The following is a 13,787-nucleotide window of genomic DNA, read 5'->3' as shown; positions in this document are numbered from 1 at the left end:
TCTAGTTTGCACGATCCTGACTTTGGTAACAAATGGGTGGGGGTGCAGGTAGGGGGCTTTCTGTTCTTTGTCAGTGATAACTTTGCTGCATAATAAGCAGTTTTCTTTGAAACTGAACCATGGTACTTCTGAGCGAAACACATGAGCACTTGTTGATGGTGACACTTCTTTCTTTTTTCCAAATAGCTTTGTATGTAGTTTTTGTTGGTATAGGCACTACAACATACTTAATGGACTCTCAGTCCACCTTGAGGAACTTCCACAGGTCTCTCACACAAATTGCCACCTATTTCCTTGTTCGCTTTAATGATGCATCAAGCTTTTTCCCCATAGAACCACACAACTTTCATCATCTCTAAGAATACTGTCACAAATAATATATTGCTCAGCATCCATTGTTGTGAAATTTGCTGCAATGTTAAAACAGAAATGATAACTGCAGTGACATCAGTTCATTATCAACATCTTGTATCTCAAGTTAAAGCATATAAGTTACATCATTATGTCGTGTATTTGTCACATTTCACATGTAAATAAATGTGACAAATGGATAGCATCAGGAAAACAGCATTTCCTGAGAAAGTAAGCTCTAGATTTTAATTTTATTTTCTGGTCTTTGTACAGATCGACATTTTCACCAAAAAAGAGTATGTTTTGGGTAGAATTAGCTTATGCTCAACATTTACATCTACTGGACTATATCCAGCTGATGCCATTAAAAACTAGCTTCCTTTTCACATGCTGAGACAATCTTCTTTAAAAGAGCCATGTCTGGTAAGAATATTAGATGGATCTTTGTGACAATTCATAAAACACCTGATATGGATTAACCCAAAGATGCTCACATGCAACAGTGCATTGTGTGCTGCTAGTACTATGAGTAGAAAAATCATGTGCAGTGGGCATAGCGTTCAGACACTGTTGTCTGTGTTTGTGTGGGCGTGGGGGGATATCAGGGTGCATTGCATGGCTCACTTTGGCATGTACATGATGCACTGGAGTTGCTGTCTCACCCAAGCAGTTCACTTAGTTTGCCAGCAAACAAGTGGATCCAACAGTGATCCATGAGCACTAGGAGATTTCTATATTGTATCTTTTTAGTTGCATGGAATGGCACCTAGTGTGGTTCTGAGACGAGTTATTAGGTTGGCCAGGACACTGCACTGATGATTTCGGATTAGACTAGTCTGTTGTTCACACTCAGGGTAGATTTTAATTTTATGCCTAAACACATATTATAAACCTGCTATATAAATTATTTTTTAAAAGAGGGACATAAATGAGCTTTGCTCATTTAATACACTTGAGTGAGGCTTTTGGAATTGCGCATACAGAGACTTCTGCCCCACTAGCATGTTATCAGCTGGGAATCGGGATGGCACGGGCATCCAGTTGGGGCTCAAAGCCCAGTGAGAAATCACCAGCTCAGCCTCCTGGGTGCCAGTCCGCAGACCCCAGCGTGTGCTGAGTCGGGCAAGCGTGTGAGCGCCTGGTCCCTCAGCGAGCCACCTGTCACTGCTGCCACTGTAGCAGGGATGTGAAGGGAAGAACTGAGCTCCTCTCCTCCTCCCTGCAACCCCTGCTACAGCAGAAGCGGCAGGGACAGGCTGGTCGTTTTACATAAGTGCAAGAGACTTGTGTAAAATGACCAGCCTGCCCCTGCTGCTGCCACCACCACTGCTGTAGCAGGGACAAGAGGGGAAGTGTCCCGGCCTGCTTGCTGAGTCCTCCAGGGCTTGCACAGCCCAGCTTGTGGGGGCAGGCGGCAGCAGCAACTCACGAACTCCTGCATTGGAAGGTGCAAGTGAGTCCGCCCATCCCTAGCTGGGAATATCCACTTCTGCCCTGCACTTTTCTCTTTTCTTTTCTCTTTCTTTCTTTCTTTCTTTCTTTCTTTCTTTCCTTTTTTGGTGGCATGTTAACAAAAACATGCTAAGTAGGCTACTGGAGAGGCAAATTCACACCACAGGCTTAACCACCATTCCCTCTTCCCAGGGATTCCTGAAAATCACAGCTCTATTAGAGACCCTAGAGATACCTGATAAAGTGCTCAGGATCTCACCAGACTAGCATTCTCAGGAATGTTTCCCATTACCATTACATAGTCCTGCCTTGGCTACACAACCACTTTATTCCACCACAGTACTGCTGTTTCTGGTTACCCTTCAACTACGGAGTTCTTAATACAGGCTTCTTTTACCTTGCTAGGCTATGCTTTTTATCATTCCACGGAGGGGCGGTGCGTCTCATAAGAACTGGTCATGTTGCAAGACTCTAACATGCTCCGGGTCTATAGCACCCTGCGCTCTGTGGTCCCCCCGCCCTTTCCCTGCCCTTTCCCTCCCCTCACTGATCACTGGTTGCTTCATGGTGATTGGCACACCCAAGCAAGCGTCTCAGAGCACCTTACAATCTTTTGTAAGCCACTCTGGGAGCCTTTGCAGCTGAAGAGCAGGGTAAAAGTAATTTCAATAAATAAATGAAGTATTTGCATTTATATTGCATATTTCCTTGATTTGTGAACCTCTCTGTGTTCCCCCCAAGGTTGAAGAGGGTAGGGATGGAAACATACAAAATCTATTTTTAAGAACATAAGAAGAGCCATGCTGGATCAGACCAAGGGTCCATCTAGTCCAGTATTCTGTTCGCACAGTGGCCAACCAGCTGCCGACCAGGAACGCACAAGCAGGGCATGAGCACAACAGCACCCTCCCACCCATGTTCCCTAGCAACTGGTGTACATAGGCTCACTGCCTCTGGCACTGGAGGTAGCACATAGCCATCAAGACTAGTAGCCATTGATAGCCATTTCCTCCAGGAATTTGTCCAACCCCCTTTTAAAGCCATCCAAATTGGTGGCCATCACTACTTCCTGTGGTAGCAAATTCCATAATTAACTATGTGCTGTGTGAAGAAGTACTTCCTTTTTATCTGTCCTGAATCTCCCACCAATCAGCTTCATAGGATGACCCGGGGTTCTAGTATTTTGAGCGAGGGAGAAAAATGTCTCCCTATCCACATTCTCCACACCATGCATCATTTTGTAGACCTCTACATGTCTTCCCTTACCCTCCTTTTTTCCAAGCTAAACAATCCCAGCTGTTGTAACCTTCTCTCATAGGGGAGATGCTCCAGCCCCTTGATCATTTTAGTTGCCCTCTTCTGCATTTTTTCCAGGTCTACAATATCTTTTTTTAGGTGTGGTGACCAGAACTGGACACAGTATTCCAAGTGTGGTCGCACCATAGATTTGTATAGGGGCAGTATGATGTTGGCAGTTTTATTCTCAATCCCTTTTCTAATGATGCCTAACATGGAGTTGGCCATTTTTACAGCGGCTGCACACTGGGTTGACATCTTCATTGAACTGTCTGCCACAACCCCAAGATCTCTTTCCTGGTTGGTCACTGCTAGCTCAGATCCCATCAGGCTATACTTGGAAGTTGGGATTTCTTGCCCCGACGTGCATCACTTTACACTTGCTTACATTGAACCACATTTGCCACTTAGACGCCCATTCTCCCAGTCTGGAGAGATCCTTCTGGAGCTCTTCACAATCCCTTTTTGTTTTAACCACCCTAAATCATTTGGTGTCATCTGCAAACTTGGCCACTTCACTGCTCACTCCTAATTCCAGATCATTTATGAACAGGCTGAAAACTAAGCATTGGTGCTAATACTGATCCCCGTGGGTCCCCACTATTTACTTCCCCCCATTGGGAGAATTTACCATTTATTCCTACCCTCTGCTTTCTGTTCTTTACAGAACAGAATAGTTCTTTTTAAAACTACTTGGGATGTGACATGTGTGAAAGAAGAGATTTCTGGGTTCTCAATGTTCTTCGCCTTGCTGCTCTGCCGTGTTGCCACTCTGCTGGCAAACAGTAACAAATGAAGCAGATCAGGAAGGGCACAGGCACTCCCAACCCGTCATGTCACCGCCGTCATCATCCAAACTGCACCCCCCCAGAAAAGCACTCGCTTCCATCATCACACAAGTACATGGGCTGCCACTGGCACTATCATGGCACAGGCATGGAAAATACTGCATTTCCCCCCTCACGGGATAGTACGGAAGAGGCTGGGGGAAAGCCCAGAACAACAACAGGAGAATGTCATGTAAATGCCTTGCAAAAAAAATGTGGTTGGAGAGTGCCCAAAGCACAACAAAATGCCAGTGTAGAGATGCCCTCTGTGTCACAAAAAAATCATAGCATCATCCTTTGAGATCTAAAATCAAAAGATAGCCATGTTGGCTATAAGGAAAATTACAAAGTCCATATTAGGGCAATACATTTATTAGGACAACCAAAATGTCACAAAATAGTGTGCAACCTTTTAAGTTCTCCAGAACTCTTCATCAAACTAGATGGTGAGCAACTTGGAGAACAGTAAATTTAGCTCTTCAACAGTGGAGGAAGAGGATTTTATACCACCTGAAGATGGGACTTTATTCTCTGATGGTACATTCCCAGCAATTACCCAATTTGGTTTCTATTTACTTTTTTTAACCTAGTACACCCATCTAAAATTATCTCCAGCTTTCTTGATATAAAAATTGTCTGGTATCTGTCTAGCTCTGTTCCCAAACTATCAAAGAACCTGAAGCCGGGTTCACATGATCAACGGGGGAAACCATGCAGTATGGGTTATTTCTCCCACCTCTGCATGTGCTCACCTTTTGCTTGTAGCTTGTATTAGGGGTTGTGGTGTGGGTTAGAAGCCACCCCTGCCATGCCGTGTGTTGGGTTCAGACAACACGACAGTGTGGTGCAGATAATTAAGCAAATGCTGGAGGCACGAGCAGAATGCATCGGGGCAGGGTGAAACTACCCATCCTGTGTGGTTTCCCCTGCAATCATGTGAACGCAGCCTGAGTGTTTTGTTTAAGTATAAAGTTGAATCCAGGCAACAGCTGTATTTTATATTTTAAAAAATGGGAGATCCACCCTTGTATGTTTTTTCACCCCAGAAATCTGAAACCTCCAATAGGGAGCTAACCTGTGTGGGAGACACTGCTCTCCGCTTTTGGGGGACAAGTGTGTTACAGCAATACAGTTTAGGCAAACACAGTTTTCACATATGGCAAAGGGGATGGGGAGAGTCATGGGAGACAGCTACAGCAATTATACTTTGCAGCATGGATTCCCCCTTCTTTTGCTTACCTGTGTGGGATATCCTGGCATCCCCAGTGGTTGGGACTGGAAATGGAGTTGGGTGTTTTTGTCTAGCATTCTGGGGCAGAGTATCTGTCAGAATTCTAGGAAGAGAATTGCTAGTAATGTGCTCAAGTTCCTAGGAGTGTTCTGGAGACAGATGGTTTGCACAACATCCTATCTTTTGTGCAAAATGCCCTTTCTAAATGTTTCCCATTGCCAGAGTTCTCGCTTGTGTACTTGGAGTGTGCACAACATGAGGCCAGAGTGATATGGCCCTGTGCTGTGTAGCCCTCTATCTGAGTTATGGGTATATGGGTTTCCTGTCTGGTTTTTAGATATGGGTTTTAATGTGCTGTGATTAGGTGTCATATCTTGTACTCAATTGTGGTGCTGTGGGGAGGATGATCATTGTTAATGTATGATTTATTTATTTCTCCACTCTCCAATGGCTTCAATTAATTTTCCTTGCACCAGTTCCATCATCGGTATAAAATTGCTCCAACCACAGAGACATGGCCAGGGTCTGAAATTACAGTATAAGATTTGGTCTAGGTCTGCTCCTTCCCTGTGCCACCTATGGGGGGATCTTCACGACAACAGAATGAGAAGCTAATTGCAGTACTATCCAGATTTTCATGGAGTTGGCCTTGGTCCATCAGGGACACACAAAGCAAGAAAAGCCGAGTGTACCATACCTTAAAAATCCACTTTTTTTCACAGGTCATACAGAGCTTGAAAGCAACATACTTCCAGGTTGGTGGGGGGAGTAGAACTGAACATCATCAACCCAGCAGGTGATACTCAACCAATGAGAGAGGCTTGTTTTCCACCCCTGTCCCTCCCGCCCTGGCTACCATGTTATTATCCCTGACAGCATCTGAAGGTTCCCAATGAGAGCACCCCACCAATGCAATTTGGCTGTATTCCAGTCAACAGTCAGGGAGTCAGAGTTCCCACCCTCTTTCTCCTTTTCCAGGGAATAATACAGGGTTAGGATATCTAGCCACAACACCCATTCTCAGTAAGGATGGACGAAAGTCCCTTACCTGGTCCCGCAGCTTGCTTTGCGGTGGGGGGGAGGCGCTTCGGTTCTTCCCCCAAAATTCTTGGTGGGGGGGAGGTGCCCCACCCCTCCAGGCCGAAATTCAGCCTGGGGGGGCGCCCCATCCCTCACCACTGAAATTCTGGCCGGGGGGAAGCACCCCGTCTCCCCGGCTGCGAAATAAAAAAGTTATGGGGGAAAAAAAAACACGTGATAGGCTACGTAACGATTTATGTAGCCTATCACGGCTAGATTTTCAAAGTCAGCCGTGATAGGCTACGTAAATCGTTACGTAGCCTATCACTGCTGACTTTGGGGGGGGGAAGCGCGTACGCAAATGGCGGCCTCCATGGGCACCGCCATTTGTATTCCTTATTTGGGCACGGGTAGTCTACGTAAAGATTTACGTAGACTATGGCGAAAATAAGGGAATGCTATTTGCGTTGCCCTTATTTTCGCCGTAGTCTACGTAAATCTTTACGTAGACTAGACGTGCCAAACTAAGAAACGCAAATGGCGGCACCCCATGGGCGCCGCCATTTGTGTACGCGCTTTTTTTTTTCAAAGTCACCCGTGATAGGCTACGTGACGATTTACATAGCCTATCACGGCTGACTTTGGAAATCTAGCCATGATAGGCTACGTAAATCATTACGTAGCCTATCACGGGTGTGTGTTTGTGTTTTTACTTTACTTTTTTTCGCGGCCGGGGAGACGGGGCGCTCCTCCCCAACCTGAATTTCAGCGGCGAGGGATGGGGCACCTCCCCCCCAGCCTGAATTTCGGCCGGGCGAAGCGGGGCGCCTCCCCCCCCTTGCCTGAACTTCGGGGGGAGAAGCGAAGCAAGCTGCGGGACAAGGTAAGTCCCTTTCGTCCATCTCTATCAGGAGCCAACATATCTCACATTCCACCAATGTAGCAGGGCATCCATCATCTCCTATAGCCTTGAGTACAGGATTGTACCTTATGTTTTGTAGTGTAGACATACACGCAATCACTGAAAGCATGCAAGTTGAGGTTTATCTGTAGGAACTGGCCAAGCATACAGAATACTGCATAGAAAACTGCAGATATCGCTGGGTTAAATGCACATGTAAGCAAAGATGTTCCTGTTCTGAGCAGTGCCTTTGAAGAACTCCTCAAGTACTGTGCTGGTATATGACATTTTGAAAAGGTTAGATCTAATCTTAGAATCATAGAATTGGACGGGGCCATTGAGGTCATCGAGCCCAACCCCCTGCTCAATGCAGGAATCCAGTTTAAAGCATCCCTGACAGATGACTGTCCAGTCTCTGCTCTAGTATATCCAGCAAAGGAGAGCCCATCACCTCCCTAGGCAATTGGTTCCATTGTATGACTGTGCTGACCGTTAGGAAGTTTTTTCTGATGTTCAGCCAAAATTTGCCTTCCTGCTGTAACTTCAGCCTGTTCTTTCATGTCCTACAGTCTTGGATGATAAGAAACAGGGTGCAACCCTCTTCTGTGTGTCAAACCTTTAGGTACTTGAAAAGTGCTATCATATCCCCCTCCCCTAAGTCTTCGGAAGGCTAAACATACCCAGTTCCTTCCATCTTTCCTTGTAGGAGTCAGTTTCTAGTCCCCTGATCTTATTTGGAGGCCCTTGAATGTTTAAAGAGCAAAGGGGCCCAATTCACAAGATTATTCTCCTGCACAAGCTTCACTGAAATGCCCAGGAGTTGAGGTGGAGCACGACTGTTCAGCACAATTCTTGCACAGCTCCCATTCATTTCAATAGTACTTGTGCAGCAGAACTTCCTAGTAGATTGTGCCCAATACATATATCTCAAAAGCCATAGAGTTATTGTATGTTCTTTGTATGGCATAATATTGCTGTTCCTGCTAAGGATGTCAGAGAATTCCGCCACGGATCTCGGTGAGGCCAAATGCCAGTGCATTCGGCCCCCCGAACTCCGTGGCGGAATGGCCTGCCACCCCCCGCCCCCCTGCGGATCCCCCCCGGGACGAGACTCACCTGGGGCGGATCTTCCAGGCGGCGGTGGCTCCGGCAGCGGCTCCAGCGGTGGCTTCGCTGGCGGCGGCGGCTGGTCTTCCGACTGGCTGCCGCCGCCGCCATTTCCAGGCTTGCCTTGTGTAAAAAAAAAAAAAAAAAGACGTGATAGGTTACGTAAATTTTACGTAGCCTATCAAGGCTGGGTGGGTAAACAAAAAACAAAAAACCGCGTACGCAAATGGCGGCGGCTACGGCCACCGCCATTTGCGTTCCTTCTTTTTACCGTCTTAAACTACGTAAATATTTACATAGACTATGACGGCGAAAATAAAGGGGAACGCAAATAGCGTAGCGGGCGCTATTTGCGTCCCCTTTTGATTCACCATTTTAGCCTACGTAAAGATTTACGTAGGCTAAAACGGGGAATCAAAAAGGGACGCGAATAGCGCCCGCTACGCTATTTGTGTTCCCCTTGATTTTCGCCGTCATAGTCTACGTAAATATTTACATAGATTAAGACGGCCAAAAAGAAGGAACGCAAATGGCGGCGGCCATAGCCGCTGCCATTTGTGTACGCGGCTTTTTGGGTTTTTTTACCCAGAGCCCTCCGTGGCCGGAAATCCGGCTGCGGATGGCTCTGGCCTGGCTGGGCCTGGCCGGCTGCTCTGCGGAGCTGCCGCGGAGCACAGCTGGCCATTAGAGGATTCCGGGGGGAGGAACGGAGTGCCTCCCCCCCTGGCCAGGATTTCGGGGGGAGGGATGGAACGCCTCCCCCCCATCAACATAATCCGCGAAAGGTAAGTCACTTTCGTACATGCCTATTTCCTGCTGAAATAACTGGTTTTCGCAATGCTAACTGGACAAGGAGAAGAGTGAGATACTAATAATATTGCTAGTAAATGACATACTAGTATTCTTGCTCTTCAGTTTTAGAAAAATGTGCTTTTGTACACATATTTGGGATTTTTGATGGGAAGTCACCTCAAAATTTGTGGAAAATTAATCAGAAGTAAGAAACTTCTGTCAATAGGAAGTAGGGATGTCAGAGAATTCCGCCACGGATCTCGGTGAGGCTGAATGCCAGTGCATTCGGCCCCCCGAACTTCGTGGCGGAACGGCCTGCCACCCCCCGCCACCCCGCGGATCCCTCCTGGGACGAGACTTACCTGGGGCGGATCTTCCGGGTGGCGGCAGTTCCGGTGGTGGCAGCTGCGGCAGCTGGTCTTCCGACTGGCCGCCGCCGCCACCATTTGCAGTCTTGTAAAAACAACAACAACAACAATGTGATAGGCTACATAAAGATTTACGTAGCCTATCATGGCTGGGTTTAAAAAAAAAAACAATTTGCGTACGCGGTTGTTGTTGTTGCTTTTCCCCCAGAGCCAGCCATGGAGGATTCCAGGGGGGAGGGACGGAACGCCTCCCCCCCCCATCAACATAATCCGCGGAAAGGTAAGTGACTTTTGTACATCCCTAATATGAAGGATGTGTATTTACAGCATTCAGCTGACCATTCATCTTTCATAATGTAGAAGCTATCCCTTAAGCAACTGAACTGAAAAGTCAGTTAATATGTTATAACTGCAGCTTTCAAGGAATTCATGTCGCTAAATTCCATTCTTTATGGTGTATCTTTAGTAAATGATTACCTCCTTGATTATCAAAGACTAGAATAGGCTGTGGTCTTTTCATTTTTTTTAAAGATCAACTTGTTGCATTCATTAAGTTTTTCACATTTGTACCCAACCCTTCTTCCACAGTGCTCAATGTAATTTATGTGATGTAACCCTGTTTTATCCTTACAACAGCCCTCTTAGTAAGTTAGGTTGAGAGAATGCAGCTTGCCTGAGGCCACCCAGTAAACTTCATAGCTGAATAGGATTTGAACCCAAATCTCCTTGCTCCAAGTCTAACAATATATCCAGAACTTCCAGCTGGCTCTAGTATTTGAACACAGAGCGATTCAGACATGCATGATCATCACTTGATGAATGGAACATTGAGTAACAATTTGCATGTGTGAATGGGCCAGCTTTATGTATAACACTATGGACAAAACTTTAATGTCTCCTCAGATCATCTCCAAAGCAAACTGTTTTTTCATAGTCCACACATTCATCAAGTGTGAGGAAATCAAGAGATATACATGCAAATGTGATCTGGACCTCGAACTCCGCATCTTAAACTGATACATCATGTATAATTTGACCATGATAACTTGCTTTCTATGTAACAAAAATACTGATGAATAACATGCTAAGGAAATAAAAATACGGTCTTATAGGAACGTCTTTTTTAGAACACTTCAGAAAGCCTCTGGAACATTCAGGGTTGTTTTTTTTTTTAAGGGGGCCGATTTGGTGAAAGAACATGGATGGCCTTGAGTGTGTTTGCATCAGAATCTGACAAGAGAAAAGTAAAGAGACAAACATGCCAGAGATAATTTGAGACAAATACACATGCAAGTAGAATTTCAGCCTGTGTGTTGTGTAAATCAGCATTAACTCTGCTTAAAAGGCAAGCCTCTCAAATAAAAAAGCCAAGGATCCCACTGCAATTATTCTGAGTGTTTTATGGCTCTTATTGTCCATGGAGCCACGGGCCTGAAAAAGGGGTAGTCATTATATTCTGGAGTGAATAAATGTGGTCGTCTTTCCTGATAGTCTATGACCGTAGTAAAATTATTATTACCAATAATAGCCATTGGTAATGAGTAACTTTCCCTGATAAAATACCTTAACAGTCTAAAAACGAATAGGTGAAAATACATAATATTTCTTAAGATTGTAAGGCTGAATCTACACATAGCAGTTTTACCATTATCATACTGCAACAATAACTATTGGTGCACATGACACCAATGGGCACCAGTAGTTATCGCTGCAGTATGACAACGGTAAAACTGCTATGTGTAGATTCAGCCTAAGTTTAATACTTTTTGCCCAATTAGGGCCCAAGAGGTTTAAAATTAACTGGAAAAGATCCATAATATATTGAAATAACTTTTGGGAGCATTACTGAAAAGATACAGAACAGACAGTGCAAATCCTAAATCATGCAGGGGAAAAGATCTTGTTTTTTAGATGTTACTTAGATGTGGTCTTTCTTCTGCATATTATGCACCAAAATTTTCATTGTGCAGCCTGCTATCTGACACTAAACAGCAATCAATCATATCTCTATTGAGCTAACTTTCCAGGTGTTAAACAATACACACACATGCCCATCAGCACAGTTCCTTCCAAATGCATGGGTCTTTAAATGGGCTGATTGGTACCATCTTATTAGATTAAACTAGGTACTTAAAAACAAAAAATAGCCTACTACTCTAGTAAATTATTAGCCTTGATGGTCATCAGTAATGAGTTGCTTTCGCTGAAAAAAAAAGAAAAGATGCTGAAAATACATAATACTCAAAAGTGAGCATGAGGTGACAAAACAACTTGATAAATGCAACATATTCTATGTAAAATAAAAATCAGAGAGATGAAAATGAAATAACTTCATACCTTGAACAAAAATTATTATGCCAAAATGTTGCTACCATAAGTGCATTCAGAAATCCACAAAAACAGCAAAGCTGAAATACAGAGTTTTCTCACAAACATTCCAACAAATGACAAAAGTCATTATCCATCATTATCTACTTCAAGAGCAGAATGAAAGTCATTTTCATTGGCTTGGTCATCACAATGTTAAGCAGGGCATGCTGCCATGCCTGTCAAACCATTCTTCATGCACGTATATGGCAGCACTGCACAAGGCTGCTTACACCTGCAGGGCAACAGTTCCAGAACTGACTCAGGTGCTGGTTTTCCAGTCATCCCCTGCATGGTAAGTACCTCTGCCATCTTCCATCCATAGTCATCTGGACTAGGAAGGTGTGGAAACTGGGGCAGTTTCCAAACAAATGTTTGGGAATTAGATGTGTTGCTGAAGCAAGTCACAGCAAGGTGGCTGTTAATGTGATTCTACTACAACCTTTACCTGCTGTTTTCTTAGAGCCATACAGACGACACGTAAAAACTTCAAGGCATTGTAAGAATTCTGATGGTACATTAATTGTTTCTCCAAGTTGTGAAAATGTCATCTGAAGTTCTGGGGAAGCCTGTACCAGTTTCAGTTCAGCAAGTTTGCCATGACCTGCAAAAACACTTACTGTGTCACAGCCAGAGAATGAATATTGCCCAGCAAGTGCATTACATGCCCCATGTCCTATAGCAGAATCAGAATTGCCTAATGCCAGTGTACCTTAATCACTGTAACCCATGTTTCTGAAACATGGGTGGAGTTATGCTATGACACCGAGGAGTGCTTAGGACCATTACATCTGTGTCCTCACAGAGAAGAATGATTGCCTTGCAGCCTTCCGTGTTTGCATGCTGGACATTGAGCAATCGTCTACCATCAGCTTCTTCCTGGTGTGATAGTCATTTTGTGACATCTTCACCATTGTCTGAGTAATTTTGCATTCCCACAAATTGGAGAAACAATTAATGTACCATTAGAACCCTTACAATGCCCTGAAGTTATTACATGTCTTCCGTATGGCTTTAAGGACATAACACTATAACAGATAAAAATGAGTTACACTACATCAACTCATTAATGATTACCATCAAGGTGAAAACTTTACTAGGTTTTTGGGCTTTTTTTAAGTACCTAGTTTAATCCCCAAGATGGAAGGAGCTGTGCTGACAGATGTGTGGGGGAGTATTGTTTACACCAGGAATATTGCCTCAATAGAGATATGATCAATCATTGAACAGTATCAGATAGCAGGCTAAATTCAGAAACATTTGATGTATAGTATGCAGAAGACAGACCTCTGCCTCTGTGAATGATTTTATCCATAAGTAACATCTAAAAAACAGCATTTTTCCATGTATGGTTTACAGATTTTGCACTGTCCATCCTGCATCTTTTCAGTGATGCTTTCCAAAGTTGTTTTAATGCATTACACATCTTTTCTGGTCAGTTTGAGCCCTCTTGGTCCCTAACTAGGCAAAAAGTGTTGCATTTATCACCCATAACTGAATTTTTATGTATTTTTTAAAATACAATTACAGCACAATCCTACGTATGTTTAGACAGAGAAAAGGTCTACAACTCCCAGCATTCACCAGCCAGCTTTGCTGCATTGTAGGCCTTTTCTCTGTCCATGCATAGGATTGCTCCCTTAAGGTGTTTTTGGTGAAAAAAACTAGGGTCATAGGCTATCAAATAGAGGCTACCTCATTTATTCACTCCAGACGGTCGCAACTTTCCTATTTTTAGACCCCTGGCCCATGGGCTAAGTATGTGGCTTGGCCCTAAAACAAAACCATGATGACAACAGTCTGAACCTCATGAAATATATCTACTTTGGTACTGTGTTAACAAACCAGAATGGTTCAGACATAATCCCAAACCATGAGCCTCACTGGAAGCTCAGGCTCATGTGTGCCTCCTCCATCCCTTGCATAGTGATTCCCCTCCTGGTTTGTGGCAAATTATAGTTTGCAGTTCTCCAATCCTACTTTGCAGGGCAATAATCAAACCGCAGCTTGCCAGTTCAGAGAAAATGGCAAACAATGAATTGCCTCAAATCAGGTAAGGAGGCAGGGAAGTGCCA

This window comes from Heloderma suspectum, chromosome 5 (genome assembly GCF_057233095.1).
Source record: "Heloderma suspectum isolate Gila_16-S chromosome 5, 16-S_ref, whole genome shotgun sequence".
Taxonomy (NCBI): domain Eukaryota; kingdom Metazoa; phylum Chordata; class Lepidosauria; order Squamata; family Helodermatidae; genus Heloderma; species Heloderma suspectum.
This window is presented reverse-complemented; position numbering follows the sequence as displayed.